Raw genomic sequence first — 25,351 nt, forward strand, 5'->3', positions numbered from 1 at the left:
GTACTACTGGCTTGAAGATGTATACTTTCAGCAAGTGGTTAATAAGACTTGCAAAGTATGACTGGAAAGAATTCAAAGGGTAATTCTTAAATGGGATACACTTATCGCTCGTCTTGTGGACGACCTATTTATCTCGGTGCCTCCCATGCCCATTTCTCTTCAACTCCTCTCTTCTGCTACGAACACTTAACAAATCTAAGTGACAAGTGATAGCTTCAATTTATAGTTGTTTTATATGTATCGGCCAGGTAGTGAGCTGGTGCAGGGACACCAATATTCTGCAGAACCATTTACTTTCAGATGTACGGTTCTATCTATCCACCGAAACTAAGGGCAATATCATTTAAACTTCTTGCTGGTAATTGCAGTACTACGAATTTTCAGCTTCAGCCTAAATGTGCAGGGACAAAAGAAGTGGAGACAATTGATATACAGTGTTTAGAAATTTTAAGATTCAGACTACATCTAACTTCATGCAGACAGTACATAACACTCCCTTATTCCCGTATTAGTAGTACCCTTACCGGTTTCAGTCGAGCAACCATGGAGATGTTGAGGTGCAAGAAAATCATGGTTCGAGAACTATTTTAACAGTCTGTACATTGCTGAAACCTGACACAGTTGAAAAAAAGGTGAGTACTCAAAAAAGGTACACTCATATGCCTTATATTGCATTGACAATTTCTCATTCTCGATCACGCGAACTGCACCAAACCATATGACACGGAGGCGGGACACGAGCAAGCATGGTTGTGCTCGATAACAATATATTACTAGAATAGAACCAATTCGGCATGAGGAACCAATTTGATGACAATAACCCTGTTATACTTACCAAATAACTCGTAAGAAACTGTTACGAAATAACAGATCCTGGCTGGTTTTGGTTCTAAGTTCCAAAGGTGCATCCTACTGTACGTCTTAGTCAACCTGCAAGAAACCAGAAGCACGGCAAGTCAGCAATTATGGCTCCGGCACAGCCGCTCCTTGATAGCCGCTGATCTACTGTCCGGTGGGCGACCAGCCGTTCCTTGAGACCATCCTCTTGCCACTGATGCTGCTCAGACTGGCGAGCAGGCAATACAAGTCTGGCTCGCATCGCGCCCTGCTGGACAATCCGTGCGCAGCTGCTGATTTCTCGGTTGAGGAACATCGGGGGTCACCACGACGCACTTCGATCTCAAGTCACTCGATCCGATATGGTTTGATAGAGGGAAGAGGCGGAGGATTACAGAGACGGATAGAAGCAAAGGGACAGGGAAAACTAGAGTTCTTCAAAGTTATTCTAACGGGCATGGTTATATCTGAGTTACTTGATTTTGAATTAAAATGGTTAAATCTAATTTGACGAATCAGAACATCAGGATTACTATCGATCTCATTTTACAAAAAAATTCATCTATTTTGAATCTTAAAATACAAGAACGGTTGAGTAATTAACTTATTTTTAATTAAAAGTCAGACAGCTTAGATACAAATCCTATTCTAACGAAGACCGGAAGGCGGTGGGCATCTATATTCTTCAGGCAACCTATCTCTTGCCGCCTTGCCGGTCTTCTTGGTGGGCCTGCGGCCCTGCCATCCTTGGTCCACACCGCAGGATCATAACGAGAGTTAGGATTCAGCATCATGGGTTGACCCTCCTGGACCACAGGTGGACCGGCTTGGCTAGTTGGGCCAGCTGTGAAGCCCAGGCCAATGCCGACTGCAGAAGGTGTGACACGATCATTTTTGTTGACTCCTGATCTATTCATCATAGTGCCTCCCATGCCCATTTCACTCCTCGCAAACTGCAAAACACTTGGACGGTCTATGTGGTAACTTGCAATGATTCATTAGATCTCAACTCCCCTTCTTCGCTCACTTTTTTGCTGTCTCAGTCTATTTGCATTTATCTATGGGCCAATATAAGCTACACCAAATAGGTGAACTTTCTAATTTGTGTATTTATATCAGCCGGGTGGTGAGTTGGCGCAGGGACACAAAATATTTCTGCAGAACCATTTACTTGCATATGTATTGTTCTACCTAACTCTGAAATTAAGGACCATATATATATCGTGGTCTGTGAAAAAGAAAAAGGTCCATGCACGTATCACTTAAACTTCTTGTTGGTCTTGCAGTTGTACATACCACAATAACAGTACAATATAGTACTCCTTGAATTTAAGATGCATACTGTCAGATGCATAAACACATTTCTTTTTTTTCTTGAAATACAAATTTCAGGAGAAAAAGAGCATGTAAGCAACAAAACAAAAATTAAGAACCAGCGTAAAAGACCATCACTGCCGCATTTCAGCAAAGGCAAAATGACCTTTGCCGGCCGGAGGCCTCTTTTCTTGCCTTCGTCAAAGGTGCTTTGTCTAAATAATTCACAGTGAAGCCGTCTTTGCCGAAGTCCTATTCACAGGTCTTCTGCAAAGCCTGTGCTCGCCGAAGGGCCGCAATTTTGTCTTGTTTGAAAAGAAGATGACGGCCAGCCGATGGATTAACCCATTGATTGTGGAAATTTTTGGTCTTGTTTGGTTGGACACCAAACCATTTGGCACGCCAATTCCTTTTTGCCAACTTATTGATTTTTTTATCAAAATTAGCCAACTCATGAGCGAGCAAAATCATGATCAATTATTTGGCAAGCCAAATTTTAAGTCAAGCCAAACCCAATAATAGCTTGCTCTTCAAATAAATTATTGCATTGACAATTTCTCATTCTCGATCACACGAACTGCACCAAACCCTATGATACTGAGGCGGGACACGAGCAAGCATGTTGTGCTCAATAACAATATACTAGAATAGAACCAATTCGGCATGAGGAACCAATTTTATGACAACCTTGTTATTACTTACCAACTACTCTCTCGTTCCTAGATACTTGTCATGGTTTTAGTTTAAAATTTCCACTAAATCCTAAATAATTGATGGTCTCAAGGAATGGAGGGAGTACGTAACTCGTATGAAACTGTTACGAAATAACAGATCCTGGACGGATTTGGTTCTAAGTTCTAACAGTGCATCCTGTCTTTAGTCAACCTGCAAGAAACCAGAAGCACACGGCAATTAACTCAGCAATTATGGCGCCGGCACAGCCGCTCCTTGATAGCCGCTGATCTACTGTCCGGTGGGCGACCAGCCGTTCCTTGAGACCATCCTCTTGCCACTGATGCTGCTCAGGCTGGCGAGCAGGCAATACAAGTCTGGCTAGCTAGCATCGCGCCCTGCAGGACAATCAGTGCGCAGCTTTGCGCTTGCGATCAGGCCTGTGATCTGTTAGGCCCTTAATTCAATCTCAAGTCACTCCCACTAAACGGGATCTCAGGGAAACGAATCTTTTGTCAATGGTGGCACAAATTTTGCTAAATGGGCTCAAAATATGAAAATCCCACTAAATGGGATCAAAACTTAAAAAAAGTGGAACTTGAGAGTAAAAAAGGGAATTCAGTCTATTCTAATTTGATGCACTGCTGAAGTTTGCGTCTCTCCTCAAGTACTATCTTCTTGCTGCCCCTGGTCCGCCAGCCTTGGTCGACACCGAGAGTTAGGGTTGAGCACCCTTTTGGGTCGACCCTCTTGGACCACGGGTGGACCAGCTGGGCTAGCTGGGCCAGTTGTCAAGCCCAGGCCCAAGATGACTCGTGAAGGCGTGACGCAGAACTTCTTTTTGGTGATCTATTCATCGCAGTGCCTCCCATGCCCATTTCTCTCATGGCAACTGCAAAACACTTCACCTCACAAAAAAAAGAAAGAAAAAAAACTGCAAAACACTTAGACGGTCTACGTGGAAAACTTGCAATGACTCATTAGCAAGACAGGGTGACCCTATCCTCTCCCCTTCTTCCGCTTTGCTCACTTTTGCTCCCTCAGTCTATCTTCATCATCTATCGGCAAATATAAACTACACCCAATAGGTGAACTTTGTAATTTGCGTCTTTATATCAGCCGGGTGCTGGGCTGGTGCGGCGACACAAATATTTCTGCAGAACCATTTACTTGCATGTCTATTGTTTTACCTATCCTCTGAAATTAAGGACCATAAATATATCATGGTCTGTCAAAAAGAAAAGGCGCCTTGAATTTAAGATGCATAAAGTCAGATGTAGCAACACATTTCTCTCTTTTTGTTTCAGGAGAAACAGAGCATGTAAGAAAGAAAACAAAAAAAATACAAACCAGCGTAAAAGACCATGCTTTCATAGGTTTAGCGACAGCGTTTAACATAAATTAAGGTCTATAGAATCAACTTCCACAGGTACTAGCAAAGATTATTCCGTACAGTGGTCGTCAGTTAGCCTCTGCAATTGTTTCAGCTGCTCTGGGGCAACAATATGCTTTTACTCGTGCATAGAGTGTGAATGATGGTCAAGCAGACGCACAAAGGAAAACTATAGCTTGTACTCTGTAAATCAATTGACAACTCTCTAGAAATCCATTTTTTCACCGTCAGGGATTACTCACTAGCTTACTAAACGCGCTCAATCCTGACATAAACCTTCCGCAGATTGTCTTTGTCATCTTGGCAACGTGGAAATTTTCTTGTCGCACTAATTTTAGCTGGCTTAAGTTTGGCAAGGATACCGCCGACTTGAAGATGAATCATTACAGCAAGTGGCTAATCAGATTTGCAGAGTATCACTGCGTAGAATTCAAAGGGTAATTCATGAATGGGATACACTTATCGCTTGTCTTGTCGATGAACTACCTATCTCTGTGCCTCCCATGCCCATTTCTCTTTAACTCCTCTCTTCAGCTACAAACACTTTCTTGCCCCCTCGTCTCTTTTCATTTATTTATCAACCAATAGAAAGGACAAGTGATAGCTTGAGTTTATAGTTGGTACATATGTACCAGCCAGGTACTGACCTGGTGAGGGGACACCATGCAATAATCTGCAGAACCATTTACCTCTCCGAATGTACTGTTCTATCTATCCTCTGAAACTAAGGGCAATATCATTTAAATTTCTTGTTGGTACCATCTGGTGTGCTGCTTTGCATGGCGTGCCTGCTGCTGATATAGGTAGAGTGATTGACTGCTTGATTTGCTTGCCATCAGGCCATTTTCGCAGTTGAGTGAGATGGCTGTCACCATGACCATGAGGCATGTGAGTATCTATCCGTAGCTATTTTGTAGGGCAGTTTTCATGTACGTAGACTATTCAATTTGAGACTAAAGGAATTCTCAAATTTCGGGTATATGACTGCTTGAGTGTTCATGTTGCTTCAATTGTTTGACACATTTAACTAAACTAGCGCCTTACGGTCTTGCCTGGTGTGCATAGGGTCACAACTTTAGTTTTGATTCTGAGTTTAAAGTTACCTGTGTAGTTCTGGATACTTCGTTTATCGAACACATTTAACCGGCTTGCGTCTAGCTTGCCTGCTGTGTGTATGGTCCCAGAATCAATTTCAGCCTTTGAGATTGAAATCAGTTGTAGTTCTTGTGACTACAAATAAGCTACCATGCCGCGCACAAGTACTATACAATAATGGTAATTTATTCTTAAAGTATAATAAGTGGTCTTTTTCTGTGGCTCCGAACATGTCTTGGAAGTGCAATTCTATCTTCGTAAATGAACTGTAAAAAATGTCAAAGTTGAAATCATCCTCTGAACTGTGGAGATTTTGAGTCACTTGAGTGCAAAATCTTGTGATAGGAATATTATGCTTTGACATCAGAGAAATTGGTATCACCAGACATTAAGGGGTCTAATAGCAAATATGCCATTGCAAGCCTGACTGCTATGGTTCTTCAGCATAGATAGAAGTTTGGTCCTCAGATAAAAAATGTATTGGAATCATGGAGTCTAACATGCACAGTCTGACACTCACTGAAGTAAAGCAAAGCACAAGTATTCTGCCTAAATTCTTCACTATTTTTGTTCAGCAGTATGTATCTCATATATGTAGTTCGTGTCCTGATGTCTAACATTTTCAAGATATACAACAAAAACTGCTGAAAGAAATATAAACACTGTTTGAATTGAAAGATTAATGTGTTTTCTAGCAAAATGGCTTACTGTTAAGAGGCAGCGGAACACTTGCTATCTTGCTGACACAGGTCCTTCAGTTGAATACCATCCAGGTTCTTTATCACAGCATTTCTTTTTTTTTTCTTTTCCTTCCTCAGAATGCTGATGTTCTCGTGCAATGTCGTAACTGGTGGGTGTGGTCACTTCAATGGACTAGAGTTCAAGAGTAGGACCAGGATAGATATGATAATTTTTCTTGTACTGCTTTTGTCTTGTATCTTCTGTTTCATTTCTGCATCTCATATATACACAGCAAGCCACCATTCCTTCAGAACAAAATGAAGTGGAAAAAACAGAGATCAGTCCATTATGGTCATACAGCCAAATGAAAACCGCTAAGGCCTTGTTTGGCACTATTGTATATTTTAGCGACTAGTGTTTTGGTATTTGGGGGTTGTGTGTTCACCCAAAACTCTCAAAAACCCTTTCACCCCAAAACACTAGTATGAGAAGTGGTTTTAATTGGTACAAAAATGAAGTGTTTTGTGGGGGAAATTAGGGATAATCCCCTCCAATCCCTCCCTACCAAACAACCATTTGAGGTTTCTAGTGTTTTCTAATTTGGAGTGGATAATACCCTAAAAACAATGCAAAACACTAGCACCAAACAAGGCCTAAAATTCCTTCCATATGTTACATACAAAAAACTAAAACAGATACCTAAAAATAGGAAGACAAAGATAAGACCAGGATGGGACGGAATTATTATCTCCCAGCTTCTAAGGCCATGAATGCAAGTTTTTTCTTCTGTTATGCGAGGGCATGCATTTGTAAAATGACAAATATTAAACTCTTCTTAAAATTTAACTATTTTTATTGCATGGAATCTGACTATTTTAATTAAGTGAATAATACATCCTGATCCATCTTATCAACAATTAAACACAAAAGGGAGCTTCTCGATGGTCGATGAAAGTGTCATCATGAAAACCATTACATATAGCATATTCCATAAATGCTCATAAGCAGGTCAGCCAAGAATATCTGAATATTACCTTAAGGCGTACTCTTACTGCAATTCCCAATCCGCAAGGACAAACTTTCATCTCCCAGTCAACTCTATGGCACTAGTTCTAAGGAAAACCATCAACTAGGACAACATTACGCTGTTCGGCAAGATTTGAAGTAGCTGTGACTTAAGAGCATCACAAGAAATTGTCCATCTCATGGTTCTTATGAAGGTATTACCAATATATCATCCTTCAAATAATCAAGAGTCTGCAGTATATTGAGCAATTCAGGGTGAGACTAGTCAGCCTTTAGAAAGATATGAACTCCATCATGCAAGTCGACCCAACTACATCCAGGCTCTTTGTTCACACGGCTGTAAGTTCATGTTCTCCATGATCATCCAGGTTTTCTGCCAGTCGCTCTCCAATGCACGTATGCTTGTAGAGCAACCCAATTGCTGTGATTCTCCGGATCACGCTCGAGTAGACGGGAAACTGCAAGCTCGCCCAACTTAGCATCCCCATAGATTCGACATGAATTGCGTAATGCACTCCAAGCAGCAATACTGGATTCAAATGGCATACCTTCAATGAATTCAAGAGCTTCCTCTAAGTTACCTCTCCTGCAAATTAGATCTGCCATGCAACCCTAGTGCTCAGGTTGCAGCTTAACCGAGCTCTGTCCATCAAAAAGAAACTTGAAGTAGTGCCAACCTTCTCGGAGAAGTCCGCCATGGCTACAAGCTGACAACACCGCAAGATATGTTAGCCCATCTCTTTTTACGCCCAAATATGCCATCCTATCAAACATACAAACAGCATCTTGTGCACGGCCAAACTTGCCATAAGCTGAGATCATCGTAGTCCACAAAACATCGAGTGACAGTGCCAACTTGAAGACAAGCTCTGCTGAATCAACGCACCCACACTTTGCATACATATCCAACAAGGAGTTGCTGACAACCAAATCTGACTCAAATCCGCCACCAATGACACGTGCATGCACCTGCATCCCCAGCTTCAACAACGCCAGCTTGCCACACGCATCCACAATTATGGCATAAGAGAAGCCATCTGCGCAAACCCCATAAGAAACCATCGACGCAAACAACCCCAGAGCCTCCTCAGCTTGCCCACTCCTAAGTCCTAAGACACCCAGCCATCATCGAGTTCCATGCAACAATGCCCCTCACGGCCTCACCAACATCACCCTAAACACTCCTTGCATAGTCAGTGCTCCTGACTCGGGCGTACATGTCAAGAACCCCGTTCTCCACAACCGAACCAACCAGTCCATACGAACTCATCTTGAAAACCCTGGCATGAATCTCCTTCCCGATGGCAAGAGCAGCCTCGCCAACACCTGCGCACGCGAGCAACCCGCCGGACAGCGTGTACCCGTTGGGCGCAACACCAGATGCCACCATGAGCCGCATCAGGGCGAGAGAGTCCTCCGTGCAGGACCTGGTGCGCGTGGCCCGTGACGAGGGACGTCCAGGAGACGATGTCCCGCCGAGGCATTTCGTCGAACAGTGCGCGGGCGTAGCACGGGAGCTCGCAGCGGAGCGCGAGCGAAGTGGCCAGGATGGCGGACGCCGAGAGGCCGAGCTTGAGGAGCACCGCATGGAGGGACTTGACGTGGGGCGTGGAGCGGCGGGCGGCGGCGGCTTTGAGTGCGCCGGCGTGGGAGTTGACGTCCCACCCCCACGTCGCGCCCTGCCGCAAGGCGGCCGAATGGGTCATACCGCGTTTGGGCGAGGATGAGCTATTTTTTTTTAAATAATACGATTTCTTTAATTATTTTCAAAAATAATACGCGTTTTTCAAAAATATCAAAAACTGGGCGAGACCGAATGGGTCCAGTCGGCCTGGCCCAACCCGATTAGGGCCAGTCGGCCTCGGCTAGGCCGACTGCAGGCCGCCTACTCAGCCCGCGGAGCTCCCACGAGGCAGTTGGCCTAGCCCAGGCCGACTGAAACCCAATCGGCTTCGTCGTGGCCGACGGGCCTCTCATGGGCCGGGAGAATCTCCTTTTTCTCTTTTCCTTTCCTTTCCTCCCTTCCCATCGCGCGAGCCCAGGCAAAGCCCCCGAGCCCTCTTCTTCTTCCTGCCCTGCACCTTCTGTTCTTCTTCTCCTCTTCTTCTTCCTCAAAAATGCCCCCAATTTCTAGCCAAAATGAGTGAGTTTTGATCCCGTTTAACCCACAAAACTGCATCCCCTTGCTATTTAGCACCCAATGACACCTTGATCTACTCTTTTCGTTGAACATTTTGAGCTAATTTCGTGTTGCTAAGTTGGGGCAATGGTGGTGGTTTGGAAGAGTTTGGAGGTGGTGGTGGTGCTCATCCGGTGACTGTGAGGCTGCTCGAGGTTGGGGTTCACACGCTTCAAGGATAAATCCTAATCTCTCACATATTTATCCTATAATGTATATGTTTATGAGGATACGTGTGTATGTATATATAGAAGTATGTTTTAGTGTTTGGTAGTGCTCATTATTTTGGACAACTGTTAATGTCGTACTGCTTAGTATTTGATGCGTCTAAATATTATGGCCGGTAGTAATATGTTTTGATAGAATAGATTTTTTTTTGATGTCGTACTGCTTAGTATTTGACGCGTATTAATATTTTTAATATGCCGTACTGTTTAGTATTTGACGCGTATTAATATTTTTTATATGCCGTAGTGCTTAGTATTTGACGCATCTAAACATTTTTTATATGCCGTAGTGCTTAGTATTAGACGCGTCTAAACATTTTTAATATGCCGTGGTGCTTAGTATTAAACGCGTCTAAACATTTTTTTTTATGCCGTGGTGCTTAGTATTTGAGGCGTCTAAACATTTTTTATATGCCGTGGTGCTTAGTATTTGAGGCGTCTAAACATTTTTTATATGCCGTACTGCTTAGTATTTGACGTGTCTAAACATTTTTTATATGCCGTACTGCTTAGTATTTGAGGCGTCTAAACATTTTTTTAGGCATCAGAGATGTCCGGTGTAGTGAAGTTGTTTTTTACTACGGTTCCGGTACTGTCTTAACAACCGAGCACGGAACTGATCTGAGTCAGTTTAAGTATGTGGAGTTGGATCTAACGGCCCCTCAAACATGGAAGTTTAGTCAGTTGCAGGAATGGTTGGTAGGATGTTTAGCGCTCAATCCTGAAACATACACCGTCCGTGTGCAAGCATTGTGGACCAAGTCAAGTTCAAATATTTTTTGGGTTTTGAGGCCGATAGACCGGACATCAAAGTGGGTGCGCTGGTTAGAAAGTTGCGAGAAAAGGGAAAGTACACCTGTCGCCTTAATCCAGGTTGTCGCTCATGAGACCAATCCAGCTAAAGGCGAGGGTGAATCAAGTTATGACTTGTCCAATGCAAACTCTGTGTCGAATGCTGGAGGTGGTGGTTATGAATCAAGCCAGAGCTCCGGGGCAGTAGGAGAGGATGAGTACACTGGCGAGGCAGATGCGGACGAAGAAGATGGTCACTTGCAGAACCAGATGGAGGATGAGATACAGATGGTCGTAATTCTTATGACGATGAGTCTCATGAGTCGGACGAAGAGGAGGTGCCGATTCCTGCATCATGGAATCAGCACTTCTCTTTAGCTATGACCCAACGATGGGCACGACTCTGCATGGCAATATCATCAGAACAACATTGCGAAGGGTGCCAGATTTCCTGACAAGAAACATCTGCAGGATGCCATAGTTGCTTGGGCAATGTCCACGCAAAGGGTTTTTAAAACAACAGTCTCTTCAGAAAAATATCTGACAATGGAGTGCGAACAAATAGATTGTCCAGGGAGGGTGCATGGCTATGTTCCTAAGTACGACACAGATTGGGTTGTGAGTGACTTGGTGTTGCACACATGTGTCATTCCCAGTATCCCTCAAGACCATCGTAACCTCTCGTCGATGCTTCTTGCTCGATTGCTTTACACGGAGATAGTGGAGAGCAAAGCAATGGAAGTGAAGGCCATCATATTAAGTACAACATTTCGTATGGCAAGGCTTGAAGGGCTAAGCAGAGGGCTCTTGAGAAAAGATTTGGTTCGTTTTTCGACTTGTACGACTCTGTTGTCCGCCTCCTCCATACACTGCAAGCCCGTAATTCAGGCACCTATGTTGACATCCAACACTTCCTGCACCCAGAGTATCCAACTGTGAGGTGCTGCAACAACTGTTCTTCACTTTCGGTGTATGCGTCCAAGCTTTCCATCATTGTCGACTGGTGTTATGGGTAGATGGCACTTTTCTCATTGGCAAATACAGGGGGCAGATCTTGACCGCCATTGGTCAAGACGGCAACAATCAAATTGTTCCGCTCGCATTTGCTTTCGTGGAGGGTGAGAACACTGAAAGTTGGTTATGGTTTTTCAGGCAGCTCAAGAGAGCAGTTGTGCATGATAAGCTGAATGTGTGCATCCTTCATGACAGACATGCAGGCATACTCAGTGTGATAAGGACACTGACAAACCCTGGGCCTGATGAACAGACTCCATGGCAGGACATGCAGAGTCGTTGGTGCATGCGGCATTTGTGGGCCAACTTCTTCTCGCAGTTCAGGAACAAGTCACTTATGAATCTATTCAAGAAACTCTGCAAACAGAACCAACAATGGAAGTACAGTAGGATACGTGGTTATCTTGATGAGTTCACGAAGAAACATGTTAGGGAGAGGACAGCGGCACGAAACGCAGCGGTAGCAGCACATGTAGCAGCAGTGGCTACACATACAGCAGTTGGAACAGGACCATCTGAGGAAGAACCTGTTGGGCTTTGTGACTTGCCAGGGTTTGACCCACCCGGCACTAGGAGAAGGGTTGGGAGGCAGATTAAAAACTTTCAGTAGTGGATAGAGCACGAGCCTCTGGAGCGGTGGTCTTTGCTGCACGACACACATGGCGCTAGGTACGGCGTCATGACTACTAACCTGGCAGAAACATACAACTTTGTCCTGAGGGGAAATAGGGCTTTACCACTTACAGCCATCGTCGAGGGTATTTTCCATGGCACGGTGAAGTATTTCAGAGATAGACGCCAGATAGCTGAATGCATATCATGAACAACCCAAATACACCGTACTGTGAAAAGATTATGAAGTACATGGATGAGAAGATGGAAAAAGCTAGGTCTCATACTATCATCGCCATCGGTAATCAAGAACACAGGTTTGAGGTGCGCTTGCCAACTGACAAGTTCGGCGTTGGAAATGAATTGAGGACACAGGAGGTGAAGATTGGAAATGAAGCGTGGCCAACGTGTGAGTGCACCTGCAGCAAACCAAAGTTGCTTCACCTTTCTTGCTCACATGTACTTGCTGCTTGCGGGCAGCTAGGGATGGACGCAATCTCATTTGTGTCTCCCTATTACCTGAAAGAGTCTGTGCTTAGCACATGGACGGGTGAGATGCTAGGGTTTCGTGCAATGGGAAATTTCAACAAGGTAACTGCGGACATCCCTGACCCCGGGCTACTGCGGACAGGCAGAGGCAGATGCCCGTCCAGGCGCATCCGAAATGATATGGATGAATCTGAAGTCGTAGGACCATCACGATAATGTTTTCTATGCAACCATTTTGGCCACAGGAACACTTATTGTCCAACTTTCGGTACTGGTGGAGCTACTGCCCGTGGAAGAGGGAGACGTGGACGACGAGGGAGAGGAAGAACTTAGGCTTATCATGCATATGTGAAACTATGTGTTAATTTGTGCTCTATGTTTTAATATGTACTCTATGTGGAACTAAGTTTTATTTTGTACTCTGTGAAATTAAGTGTTAATTTGTGCCTTCTGTTTTAATTTGTACTCTGTGTGGAACTGTGTGTTAATTTGTACGCTTTGTTCAACTATGTTTTAATATGTACTCTCAGTTTAACTATGCTTAACTTTAGTTTGTATGTCTAACTATGTTTATAAATGTTGCAGGTACAAAATGGAGAGAGTATCATTGCTATCTCCGGAGATTGAGAGTAAGCATCGGGCTGCTCGATTGGTGGCGCATCCTGGGAGTGTCGAGCCCCTTGTCACGCGCACTCCTAAGGAAAATTGGATGATACACTCTGCCTGGATTCAGCGGTATTTATTCAATAATCCCTTGCATGTCCATTATATTTATTCATCCCTTGCATGTACATTTTATTTATTCATCATTTGCATGTCCATTTTATTTATGCAGTTTGAAGTGGGCTGGCCTTTTACCTTTCGCATGACTTACTGAGGCAACTCGTGCGGAAATGGTAGAGAGCGAGCGACGAGGCTTCAACTCTACAAGGCTACAAATTGACCACTCGCTCCTGAGCTGCTTAGTGGACAGATGGAGGCCCAAAACACACACGTTTCACTTTCGCTGGGGAGAGATGGCTCCTACTCTCCAGGATGTGTCGATGCTGTTGGGACTACCATTGGTGGGTGATCCCGTAGGACCGTTGCAGGCACCAGCTGATTGGCAGGAGGGTATGGCACTACGCTTTCAAGGTATGTGTTAATTTGTGCCCTGTGTTTTAATTTGTACTCTATGTGGAACTATGTGTTAATTTGTGCCCTACGTTTTCAAGGTATTCTTGACGGAGCTGGCCCACTCACCTCGGAGGCTCACGGACCTAAGCTAGATTGGTTGCTCAATTACCAGGTTAGATCGATGTGTTTTAAGTTAATATATCTAAGAGCATACCTCAGATACTTGCATGGGTTTACTAACACTTGGTTTTTGTTGCATGCAGATTCAGAAGTTTGGATATCCAGAGACCCAAATGACTGAGCCTCAGATCACTCGGAGCCTTGAGGCATATATAATGTGGCTTCTCGGGAAGGTGATGTTCACCGAGAACCACGTCACCACCATTAGCGCACGCTACATCCCTATTGCAGTGGAGATCGCGAATGCAACTTGTGGTGACGACATCACACAGAGGAGTTGGGGTTCGGCCGTCTTAGTAGCTACGTACCGAGGTATGTGCAACGCTTGCCAGCTTGCTGTCGCCCAAGTCAGTCCTGCTTGGATGTCCTTTATTGTTGCGGCTCTTGTCGTGGGAGAGGTTTTCTATCGGCCGACCAGACGTTACGGGTGATCACCCTAACCCTGAGCAGGAGTTGTTTGACTTAGAACACATCGACCTGCCTACTTTCGCGACAATTTGGACACGTAGCAAGGTATGTCGAATCTGAAATTCATACATTAGTTTACATAAACCATTAATGAAGCTAACTTCTTTTTTTTTACAAAGACGCTTTGCACACGATCAGGTCAGGAATTGCTACCCATCATTCAACGAGCAGTCGACGTGTTGCACTCTGAGGCGGTTGTCTGGGAGCCGTACACACAGGACGCCATCGAGGATAGATACCCTGGCGTCCACGGTCTGCACGAGAGATTACGCTTACTGGATGACAAAATCAAAGATCATCTTCAACGTCTGCGTGGAGGAGATGGCCCAGCAGAGGGTCATGAGGCAGTTTGGGGCACGTCAATTGGTCGTTCCTCCACCGACGGAGGATCCACTTCCACAGATCATCCACAGGTATGTGCAGTTCTCCAATTTATGATTGTTGTCCAGAATTGTCCATAATTTAAGTGTTCAATTTTCTATTGCGATCTCAGGTTTACCAGGAAGGGAAGTACCAGGACCTAGACTCAGTGGCTGCAGAGGGTTCAGTCGTACGTCACAGAGTGGGAGACTGCGACGACACGGGTTTGGCCATTGGAGGCCTTTGATCTCGATCTATTCAACGGATATTTGCAGAGGTACATGACAGCTACCCGATTGAGCATCATTCAGCACTCTCACCCCCAGGAGATAGCCGAGCCGAGTTTGCAAGATATGTACCCTAACCAGTCTACTTCAGGCTCTAGACAGCACGCTGTAAGTATCTTCTCTTAACATAATGCATGTGTTTGTTACGTACTTTGCCATATATATGTAATACTCTTCGTGCCAATTGCAGGCTCGGTTGACACAGGATTTACAGGCCAAGTTCGCTGTGTATGGACGTTCGCTTTCGATCGGTCCACTTCTACTACCACGGGAGCCGCACCAGTCCTGGCTTAGACGAATGGAGGAGAAGCTACGCTCTGTTTACGCGGCTATCACGTGCACCCGCACTTCAGACGTCGTTCACCACTAGGTGTCCGTACGGCCCCCTCGTCACTCCACGCACCAGCAGCGGCCACGTCAGTAGGAAGCACCGCACCCCCGACACCATCTGCGTCCACGTCTACCAGAGCAGCCGACGCCCAAGCCACCACCTCCTGAGCAGGCCGGAGGTTCGTCGTGGCACCAGGCGCAGTCTTCTTTCAACTATTGGCACCAGCAGCAGCCCTCTTTTGAGACTGGAGGTTCGGCGTGGCAGCACCAGCATACCTCTTTTCAGGCTGGAGGTTCGGCGTGGCAGCACCAGCAGAGTCCCAGGATGAACTTCGAGTTTCGTCCACAGACCCAGCCACAGGGTATGTATATTTCTTTCTATTGTGTTCATTACCATGACCGCTACACAATTCTAATGCTAAGTACTTTCCCACATGCAGGAGCCTACGGGCATCAGTCGTCGTTGTCCGAACCCTCGTGGGGTAGTGAGCAGGATCACGCTCAAGGAGAGGACTATTCTGCCCGACACAGCTGGATGTTCAGTACTCCACCACCAGACCCCACACAGGAGGATACACAGTATTGTGAGGATGGGTCCGTGATTCCTCCGCGCAACGTTCTGCCACCTCATAGGTATGGCTGGACGACGCCACAGGCACCCTCGGAACGCCGTCCCAGACGTCGTGCCTGATATTTGCATGTAGGACCTATGTATGAGACATATTTCTACCTATGTATGAGACATATTTCTACCTATGTATGAGAGAGACATGTTACTATTTTTCGCATTCTTATTCAAGTTACATTTGCAAATAAAAAACGGCAGGACTGAAATATATATGCAATAGAAAGACTGAAATTAAAACTGACAACTTAAAATAAGATAACCTAACTCTAGCCTTACGAAGATGAAGTGCTCTTGCCCTTAGACAATGATGTGCTCTTTCCCTTCGACGGTGCAGTACTCTTCCCCTTGGACGATGAAGAACTCTTACCCGTTTTGCTTGGCATGAAGATATCTTCATCGGACGATGATGTACTCTTCCCCTTGGACGATGATGTGCTCTTTCGCTTCGACGGTGCAGTACTCTTCCTCTTGGACGATGAAGAACTCTTACCCGTTTTGCTTGGCATGAAGATATCTTCATCGGATTCCTCCTCTTCAACCCATAACAATGGATGTTTTCTAGCCCATTGTAGGTATGACTCACTCTTACCTTCACTGTGCTTCTTCCACTTTTCGTGCAACCTTAGCAGTTCTTGCCGTATATCTGCAGAAGTCCTCAATGGGAAATTGCACCTATATAATTGGTGGCTCAGCTCAGTTAGTAGGGTGTCACTACTAATGAGTTCGTCCCATGGAACTATCCTATTGTCTACCTTGAAATCACCGGCTAACCACAATAGCTCACGGGACATACCTGACCAAAATCTACGATCATCTGGGAAGCCGGACGACATCTTCCCAGACGAAATGGTGAGACTACACTTCAATACCATGGACGGTTTTTTATAGTTACAGAAGATACAAATAGATGGGAAACGGTGGCGGGAAAAAAGGCGGGAAATGGTGGCGGGAAAAGGAGGCGGGAAATGCTGGCGGGAAAACGAGGCGGGAAACGGTGGCCAGAAAACGAGGCGGGAAACAGTGGCGGGAAAACCAGGCGGGAAACGGTGGCGGGAGAATGAGTTTGAGAGCCTATAAATACCTCATCTCCGATAGTCATCCAAGCATCCTTTCCACTACTGTTTTTTCCATTATTCCAGTGTCCCCCAATGAGTTTGCCTTGTTCGGACCAGGACGAGAGGCCGAGGAGGATGAAAGATGCGATGTTGCCTCGGGGGGTGGAACATCTCAAGTGTTGGTGCGGCAATCTATGCAAGGTGAAGGAGGTGACAGATTTTTCTAATAAGCTAGGCATGAGGTTTTTCATGTGCGCGAACTATGAGTATGAACCACCTGTCCCGGTTTCGCCATACGACGAGCCTCCGGTAAGCACATTTAGGTGTTCTAAAACATGTTTTCTGTGTCATATCAGATTTGTAACAGTAGACTTTTTTGTAGTCTCCTCCACCCCTATGCATGTGGTATCGTTGGATTGACACGGAGATGCCGGATTGGGCGGTGGAAGAGATCAAAACAAGGTCTCGAAATGCATGGCAGCGTTTCCACGTGGAGGAGCGTGCGGAAAAAGCTGCAGCCCAGGAGAAAGAGGAGCAAGAGAGAGAGATGAAAGAGCATAGGGAGGAACAACGTCGTTGGATTGACGAAGCACTAAGGAAAAACAGGAAGAAAGCGCTTGAGATGCAAGAGGAGGAACGAAGGCGCAAGAATGCTCGTGAGGCAGAAAGGGAGAGGCAAAGAGAAAGGGCCGCCGTGGCAAAGGCTGCAGAAGAACGTGGCGATACGAGCAGAAAATGGCCTAAGTGGACTCAGTAGTGCTAGTACTGTGTTTCAATTGTATTTGCTATCTTTAATTCTGTCCAATTGCGATATTATCGATGTATGTTAATTTAGTCGTGCCTTGGTTCCGTAACCATCACATTATCGATGTATGTTAATTTATCCAAATTTATCCAAATGTCAAGTCCAGTTCAAACAAACCGCAAAGAATCGACACAAAAATTGTCCAGCAAATTATCGATGTATGTTACTCTTTATCCAAGTTGTCAAGTCTTTTAGTTCAAAAAACCACAAGAATTCGAGACAAAAAATGGGCCTCGGCCGTGTATGCGTTGATCATGCAACGAACTAGCGGCGAAGCCTAATTACTTCCAATCGGATTCGGCGTGTTACTTTTATCCAAGTTGTCGAGTATTTTAGTTCAAAAGACCGCAAGGATACGAAACAAAAAATGAAATTACTCCGAATCTATTTTAGTTCAAAAGACCGCAAGGATCCGAGACAAAAAATGGAATTACTTCGAATCGGCCTGGCCCAAACCGACTGAATCCAGTCGGCCTGGACGAAACCAACTGGGCCAGTCGGCCTGGGCGAAGCCGACTGGGATTCAGTGGGCCTGGCCCAGGCCGACTGCCTCGTGGAGGGCCCCGCGGGAGGAGCAGGCGGCCTGCAGGCGGCCTGGCCGAGGCCGACTGGCCCTAATCGGCTTGGGCCAGGCCGACTGGGCCCATTCGGCCTCGCCCAGGTCGAGGCCGTATTATTTTTAATATTTTTAAAAAACGCGTATTATTTTTAAAAATAATTAAAAAATCGTATTATTTAGAAAAAAAATAGCCGAGGATGATGGGTTCTTTGATGGGCCAAATTACTGAAAAGATCGTTGATGGAAACAAACGACGAAGATCGCTGTCTTTCGGCCCATCTTAAGAGGCCCAGCCCATCTATGCGGAAAAAGCATAATTACCCTGTCCTGCCGGGCCCTGGGCTATTTCGGCGTTCTTGTTCGAAACGAAGCTTCCGGTAGACCTGGTGCTGTCTCCCCCCCTAAAAAAAAATCCGTTTCTCTCTTGCGGTGGTCTTTTTTGGCTGGGAGCATTATCAGGAAAAGAAAAATATAATTCAACAGACCTGCTTCGGTACGCGACAATGATCGATCGACCGTATCCTACAGGCAGCCTGCAAATCGATCAACAGATCATGGAGATATATATGAATAATGACCCATTTTTCGTCCTGTACGAAGAGTACGTACCTGCAGCAAGCGCTGTAGTCTGTTAATTGGGGCCTGCTAGAATGCGCGTGCACATGCATGCTGACTATGCTGAATGCATCTTTTGCATCGCTGCACCCGCTAGCTGCATGAAAATTAATTTGTTTATGATTTGAGTAATTAACAAAGTTTTCTTGGTTTATTTCGGATTTATGTAACAGTAGTAATACCAAGAATGATGTCTTGCCACATGTACTCTATTAACTCTTAGAAGGTACTCACTCCGTTTCATAATTCTTGTCAAATTTGACACAAGAATTATGGACGGAGGGAGTAGAAGCTAAATCTCTTTGCTAACTGCTTTAGGCTTCGAAGCTCTAGTGGCCTCTTTATCTTAATTGATATAGTAGTACAATTTTCAAAAATTCCAAAACAAAATTCTCATCTGTGCATATACTATGAATCAGTACGCTATTAATTCGAACTGGAAAAATCAAGTGTGATCATGATTTATAATACTCCATCCGTCCAACAAAAAATGTCTCAAATTTGTTAAAATTTGAATGTATCTAGACATGACTTAGTGTATAGATGCATTTAAATTTAGTCAAAATCAAGACATCCTTCGTTGAACAGAGAATAAAAAATAGCAAAACCGTAGAAAATAGCGCTGCGACTATTTGCTATGTTAGCCAACCGTCAGTGTCAAAAGCCAGAAGGTTCGCATTGTCGGGGTGCTCCACATTTCTACTGCTGTCTGCATGAATAGAGGTGGTAATAAAAGGCGGTGATGGATGGAAAGGGACAAGAAGGGGGCCGGTAATGCCAGATCTGCATGAGGAGAGGAGAAGCTAAAATGAAGCGCAACTCGATCTGCTCTATTTGCGCTCTTTGTATCATGTCACCCTGTGCTGCTGGGATACTCCTTCCGTCCCATATTAAGTGTCCCTAATTGCGACACTTAATATGGGACGGATGGAGTAAGATATTACTCCTTCCACACGTGAAATACGAGTAAATTACAAAAAACCACCACATTAGTGGCTAAAGTTTCACATAGGTACCGGTTCATATTTTGGTGACTAAAACCACCGGATTTCGTTAACCTCTCGCTCGCTAGCTAGCAGTTAAACATGTTTCTAACAAGGTGGTTCCACTAGTCAGGCCAACGTGGGGTCCGGCTTGGCAACTGACTGAAACCATCGTTTGACTTTCTCCTTCCTCCCTGTCTGTGTCCCCACACAGCCATGTAGAGCCGCCGCTCAAGCAGCCCCGCCGCGCCGCCGCGCGGCTCTCCGGTGGCCAAGGCGGCGCTCTCGACACCCTCCTCCTCAGCTCGTGGCCGAGTTCCCGACGCGCTCCACCCTCTCCACGACGCTGTCGACGCCAAGATCCAGGCCTGGTCGCCGACCCGCGCGACCCGAAGCAGCCTAGCCATCGAAGCACTCCTCCCTCTCCGAAGCAGCCTAGCCGTCGACCCCCGCGTGCGCCGCCGCCGCTCTGCTGCTCCGACTCGCGCGCCGCTCGGACCCACGCGACCCGCTGCTCTCTCCCTCCTCGCCGGCGCTGCCACGGCCGCCTCCGCCCGGAGTCCGACCGGCGCGAGACGTCGCATCGCCCGTCAAATTCCGGTAGGGGCGGCCTTGGTGGACTTCACCTTGCCGCCGTCCACGCCTTGCTGCAGCCCGTCAGCCACAGGCGAGTGCCCGCGCCAGTTCACGCTCTGGTTGTACGGCAGACGGTCCCGGTGGTCACCATCTCCTCCGCCATCCCGCTAACAAGGAGGTCTACGACATCGCCCGGGGCACATCGCCTGCTCGACCCCGCTGCGCCGCGCGCAGCTGCTCCGAGGCGCCCCTGCTCGCGCCATGCGTGCAGCTCGCTCCTGTTGAGCCGCACCCCTACTTGCCGCGCGCCTCTGCTCCGGCGCGCCTCCTCTCCCCACCGCTGCGGCGCATCCCTGCTCGCCGCACGCCGCTGCTCCGGCGCGCCTCCTCTCCCCACCGCTGCGCCGCATCCCTGCTCGCCGCACGCCGCTGCTCCGGCACACCTCCTCTTGCGCCCGCTGCGCCGCTGCTCGCCGTGCGGCTCTCCGGTGGCCATGGCCCGTGAGAGCCCCTCGGCCTTTACCTCTGCAGATTTTAGATCGGGAACACAGAGAGAGATGCACGCCAAGTTGGACGCCACGTTGGCCTGACCGGTAGACCCGCCTCGTCAGAAACGGGCTTAGACGCTAGCGAGCGAAGGATTACGCTAATCCGGTGGTTTTTTGCAACTAAAACGTAAATTGGTACCTATGTGAAACCCTAGCCACTAATGTGGTGGTTTTCTGTAATTTACTCTGTAAAATATTGTGACGGGATGTTATAATTTTGTTCCAAGTCAAGAAATTATAAAGAGTTTAACCAAATTTATACTAATATTTACAATGTCAAATAATATTCTATAAAGATATATACCATAATTAGGGAAAAAAGAGAGGAAAAGGCATTGTGTTGACTATTAACTGCTATGGCAAAGCTAGAAACATCTTATATTTAGCGAGGGACGGATGAAGTATATAACTAGCCTGGTGTCCTTGTTGTTTTATTCCTCAATAAATTTATAGGGAAGAACAGTAAATCAATTGATCCACTGCAAATTATATATTGCCAAAATATACAGAGTTATATGCACAGTGCTATCATTATAGTATATTCCTCATCTAATAAAATAAAATAAAACGGGAGAGATGATTGGCATGGATCAATCCATCGATCTCACTTACGCATGCTCAGGAACGTCAATCTCGGGATGCTTCTGAGCATTGACGGTTCGGTCCTGGTCCTGGTCCACACTGGCCATACGATCGATCGAGAAAGCCACCGGACATGATTGGCCCAGCTCTCCTCCAGCCAGTGTACATATGGTCGACGACAGAGCCATATGCACCTTTGCAGAGAGGAGACGGACAGAGTGTGTGCATGCATGCATGATCCTCGTGTGCTTAGCTAAAAGGACTTCTGCAGCAAATCTAGCTAGGGATTTGGGTATTCTTTTAGTAATCGTGAAGCTAACAAAAAAGGTGATGTGAAACATAATGTATCTGTGAAACATAATCGTGAAGCTAACAAAAAGATGGCAGGTAGCTAGTCTGGGTGTTCAACTTCAAACTCCGTTCACACGTCTATTTCACAAGACAAATTTTACGGTACTTAATACTATGTTGAGATACGTGTAGAATAGGGTTACAGTGAAACTTAGAATTAGCGAAGGGTTAAGTGTTGGAGTCGAACACGTATAATCCGGACCTAATATATAAAGGCACCGTGGGGTAGTCAAAGAGACTATGACAACATAATAGCAATAGGCTCGCAGGGAGAGCCGTCGGCTTGTGCCGGCACCCAGGGTGACCAGTGTTGCGGAATTATGAGGGGAGGAGCGTCCGTAGTCATGCCTCGAGAATGTAGGATTCGGCCGAACCTCGTTACCAAATATCGTGCTTCGGTGTCATCTTTGATCGTGCATCCGTCGGATTTCATAACAAGTGGTATCAGAACGAGGTTGATGGATGTGGAAGATCTTGTTGAAAGTGCGAGAATCATGCTCGACGGTGCCGGAAACCTCGGGTTCGACGTAAGGTGGAGTACAGTGGCGATCGGATTTCCGATCGGTGGTGTCGGACACCTCAGGCAGGTGGTCTGGACCGTTGGATGGCTGCAGTGGACAAGATTCGCCCGTGCGCTCGATCGAAGATTCGTAGCCGCGCGCAGCGAGGAAGCAGCGGGAGCCGGGAGGCGGCACGTACAATCAGCGGTCGATCGGATCGATCGGGCAGAGCACGAGCAGGCAGCAGCGCGAGACGCAGACGCGTGGCACGTGTGCGGGCTCTGCTGAGGGGCGTGTGCGGCAGCGAACGACGGCGGCAACATGGCGCAGCACCCGCGAACCGCAAAAGAGAGCTAGCAGAGTACTTACCGGTTTTCCCAAAGCAGAAGGACTTCTCGTGTTACAGCAACGTGGCCTAGAAAAAAAAATTATAAGAAAAAAAGGCAGCACACATACAGTGTTTAGCTAGGAGATTGGTTCGGATTCCAAAGAAGGAAAAAGCCAGGTTGTGGTCGGTTTCACGAGAGAAAGGGAGCAGGCAGCGGAGATCAGAGGTCTGATTAGAGTCCGATTAGTACGGGGCTGGCTAGGTCAGGTGGCGCGCGTGAGGTATGCGTGGCAGGTCGGAGAAATCCGATTAGGTGCAGGCACGTTGCAGCAGGAGGGCTTAGCTTTAGCGACCGACAGGCTCTGATGCGGCGGGGCAGAGCCAAGGGCAGGTGTGCAAGCGCGTGATGCAGCAGGCGGGACAGCAAGCGCAGGGCGGCCGACGGTCTGCGGTGCGGCAGCGCAGACGCAGATGCTTCGGTGCGGCGTGGAGTTGCTGAAGTCCACCGCAAGATCGACGGAAAAGATCTACGTGCATACGCGGAGAAGCTGCTAGCAAATGTGACGAGAAAAAAAGTGTAAAAGGTATCTGTCGGTTCAGTTTTGCGCGGAATAATTTTTCGGGTCAGGTTTGAAGAGAGGCTTGAAGCATGTATTGGCGTGGATGGCGCCGTGCCATAAGGTTGGGATAACCTGGAGCGAGTCGTGAGGATCGTGTGTCTACAACGCGTCAAGCAATACATTTGGTGTGGGGCTGACACGGCGCAAGGTGGAGCACGGTTGCAGCCGGACAAGTTCGGCTGGGGTCAGACGACAATCTGACGGATCAACGGGAATATCGGTCAGAACAGAAGAGGACGGTGAAATCGGCGACAACGACATAGGAGCGTGAGGGCTGATGGTGTCCGAATTATGTGGCGTGGCAACACGTGGCGCATGCCTGAGGGGTGCGTGCTTTGACAAGCAGTGCGCGGGCTGGTTCAAAATGATGTGCGCATGAGATCTTGAAGTCGGCAGGGCGCAGGGTGGACTGATCATCTACCAAGGAGTCATGTTGAAGGGGAGTTGGGGTCTCACGGAAGATTCCACTCGGGCTGATGGGGAGGCTACGGCGTAAGCTTGCGGAGAGTCGGAGCTTATATCAGCAGGGAAGGCGAGAGGCACGTGGATCCAGGTTGGAGCTCAGGGTCTGGAAGGAGGCGTGGAACTCGACATCGGTCGGATATGACTGATGGATCTGCAGTGGGGTCCGAGATGGTGTGGGTTAGCTACCCGGTAGATCTTGCCCAAGATTGCGGATGCTCGACGCGGTAATAGCGGCGAGGTGTGCACTAAGCACGGGACATAGCAACGGATCAGGACATATGCGGTCAGACAGTGGTTTGACATGTGTGCAAGGGTGCTGAAGCAGTGTTGACGAGTACCAGGTTCAAGTTGGTGACCGGGTCTATCGGGATGGCCTGAAGGTCTGAAGTGATATGGACAAGAGTCGGTCATGGAGAATCTGAGAAAGTGTTTTTGGAAACTCCGGATTGTCAAAGGCTTAGAGAGCACATGGTCGTATATTCTGTGATGTTCGATGCACATGGCAAAGTGCAGGCGATGGGATGCAGAAGGAGGCGGAGTGCTATAGCCGTGGGCATGTAAATGACTATCCGAAAAGGATGAGACCATTGTGAATTTGACTCAAGGTGACTCAAGGGCGACGGCAACATTCTTTCAAATTTCATGAGGACAGTCAACGATGGCGAGGATGATCAGTTCAGGTAACTCTTATATGTGGCAGCTAACATGTGAGTTGTTCAATTTTCACATAGATCAAGGAAGAGGAAACCAGGGTGACAATACATCGGTGTTGTTGATATGGTGACTTTATGATCGGTGTGTGATGGCGTTGAGTGGATACTCCGGGAAGTTAGGAACACAAGGCGAGGGTGTGGAGAAACTTATTTTTCGCGAGAGCATTGACTGTTAATGAAAAGGAAGGGACTACGATTGCAGGTGAAGTCATGTGATTTCAAGGAAGTAGCAGTGGAGCTCATGATTGATGTTTCAAGTCCAAGGTACACGGAGGTTCGTGCATGACGGCTTTAAGGTGGCGAGGGACATATTCGTCAAGGTGGAGTTTGTTGAGATATGTGTCGAATATGTGTACGAGTAGGGTTACAGTTGGACTTGGAATTAGCGGAGGGTTAGGTGTTGGAGTCGAACACGTATAAGCCGGGCCTAATATATAAAGTCACCGTGGGGTAGCCAAAAAGACTATGAAAACATAATAGCAATAGACTCGCAGGGAGAGCCGGCGGCTTGTGCCGGCGCCCAGGGTGACCATTGTTGCGGACTTATGAGGAAAGGAGTGCCCGTAGTCATGCCCCGGGATGTAGGCTTCAGCCGAACCTCGTTACCAAATATCGTGCCTCGGTGTCATTCTTGATCGTGCATCCGCCGGATTTCGTACATACTACATCTGGTCTAAATGGAGTATCATGCAAGGGCAGTGTAGACTTTTCATATGTGCGTCAAGCATAGACGCGCAACTCTGGTTAGGACTCGACTCTAGCTGAGATTGGAGAACCGCAGACCAATCCGTTTTTGTTCATCTACCACTTAATCTAGACTCTTGGATGAAAGAAAATTGATGGCCCGCATTCATTCAGGTACAGTGAAAGAGCTCTCTCACAAGACTCGGTGGAGAAGAAACTAGCTTTAGCACTACTTTTGTATAACCTTTTTTAAGGACTTTTGTGCAT

General features: G+C 46.8%; 1 pseudogene; it reads right to left on the reverse strand.

Annotated features, from left to right (window-relative positions):
- Positions 1–5,757: 5,757 nt before the first annotated feature.
- On the reverse strand, positions 5,758–8,724 carry LOC100825284 (annotated as a pseudogene).
- Positions 8,725–25,351: the final 16,627 nt, after the last annotated feature.

Source organism: Brachypodium distachyon, chromosome 2, assembly GCF_000005505.3.
Source record: "Brachypodium distachyon strain Bd21 chromosome 2, Brachypodium_distachyon_v3.0, whole genome shotgun sequence".
Lineage (NCBI taxonomy): Eukaryota > Viridiplantae > Streptophyta > Magnoliopsida > Poales > Poaceae > Brachypodium > Brachypodium distachyon.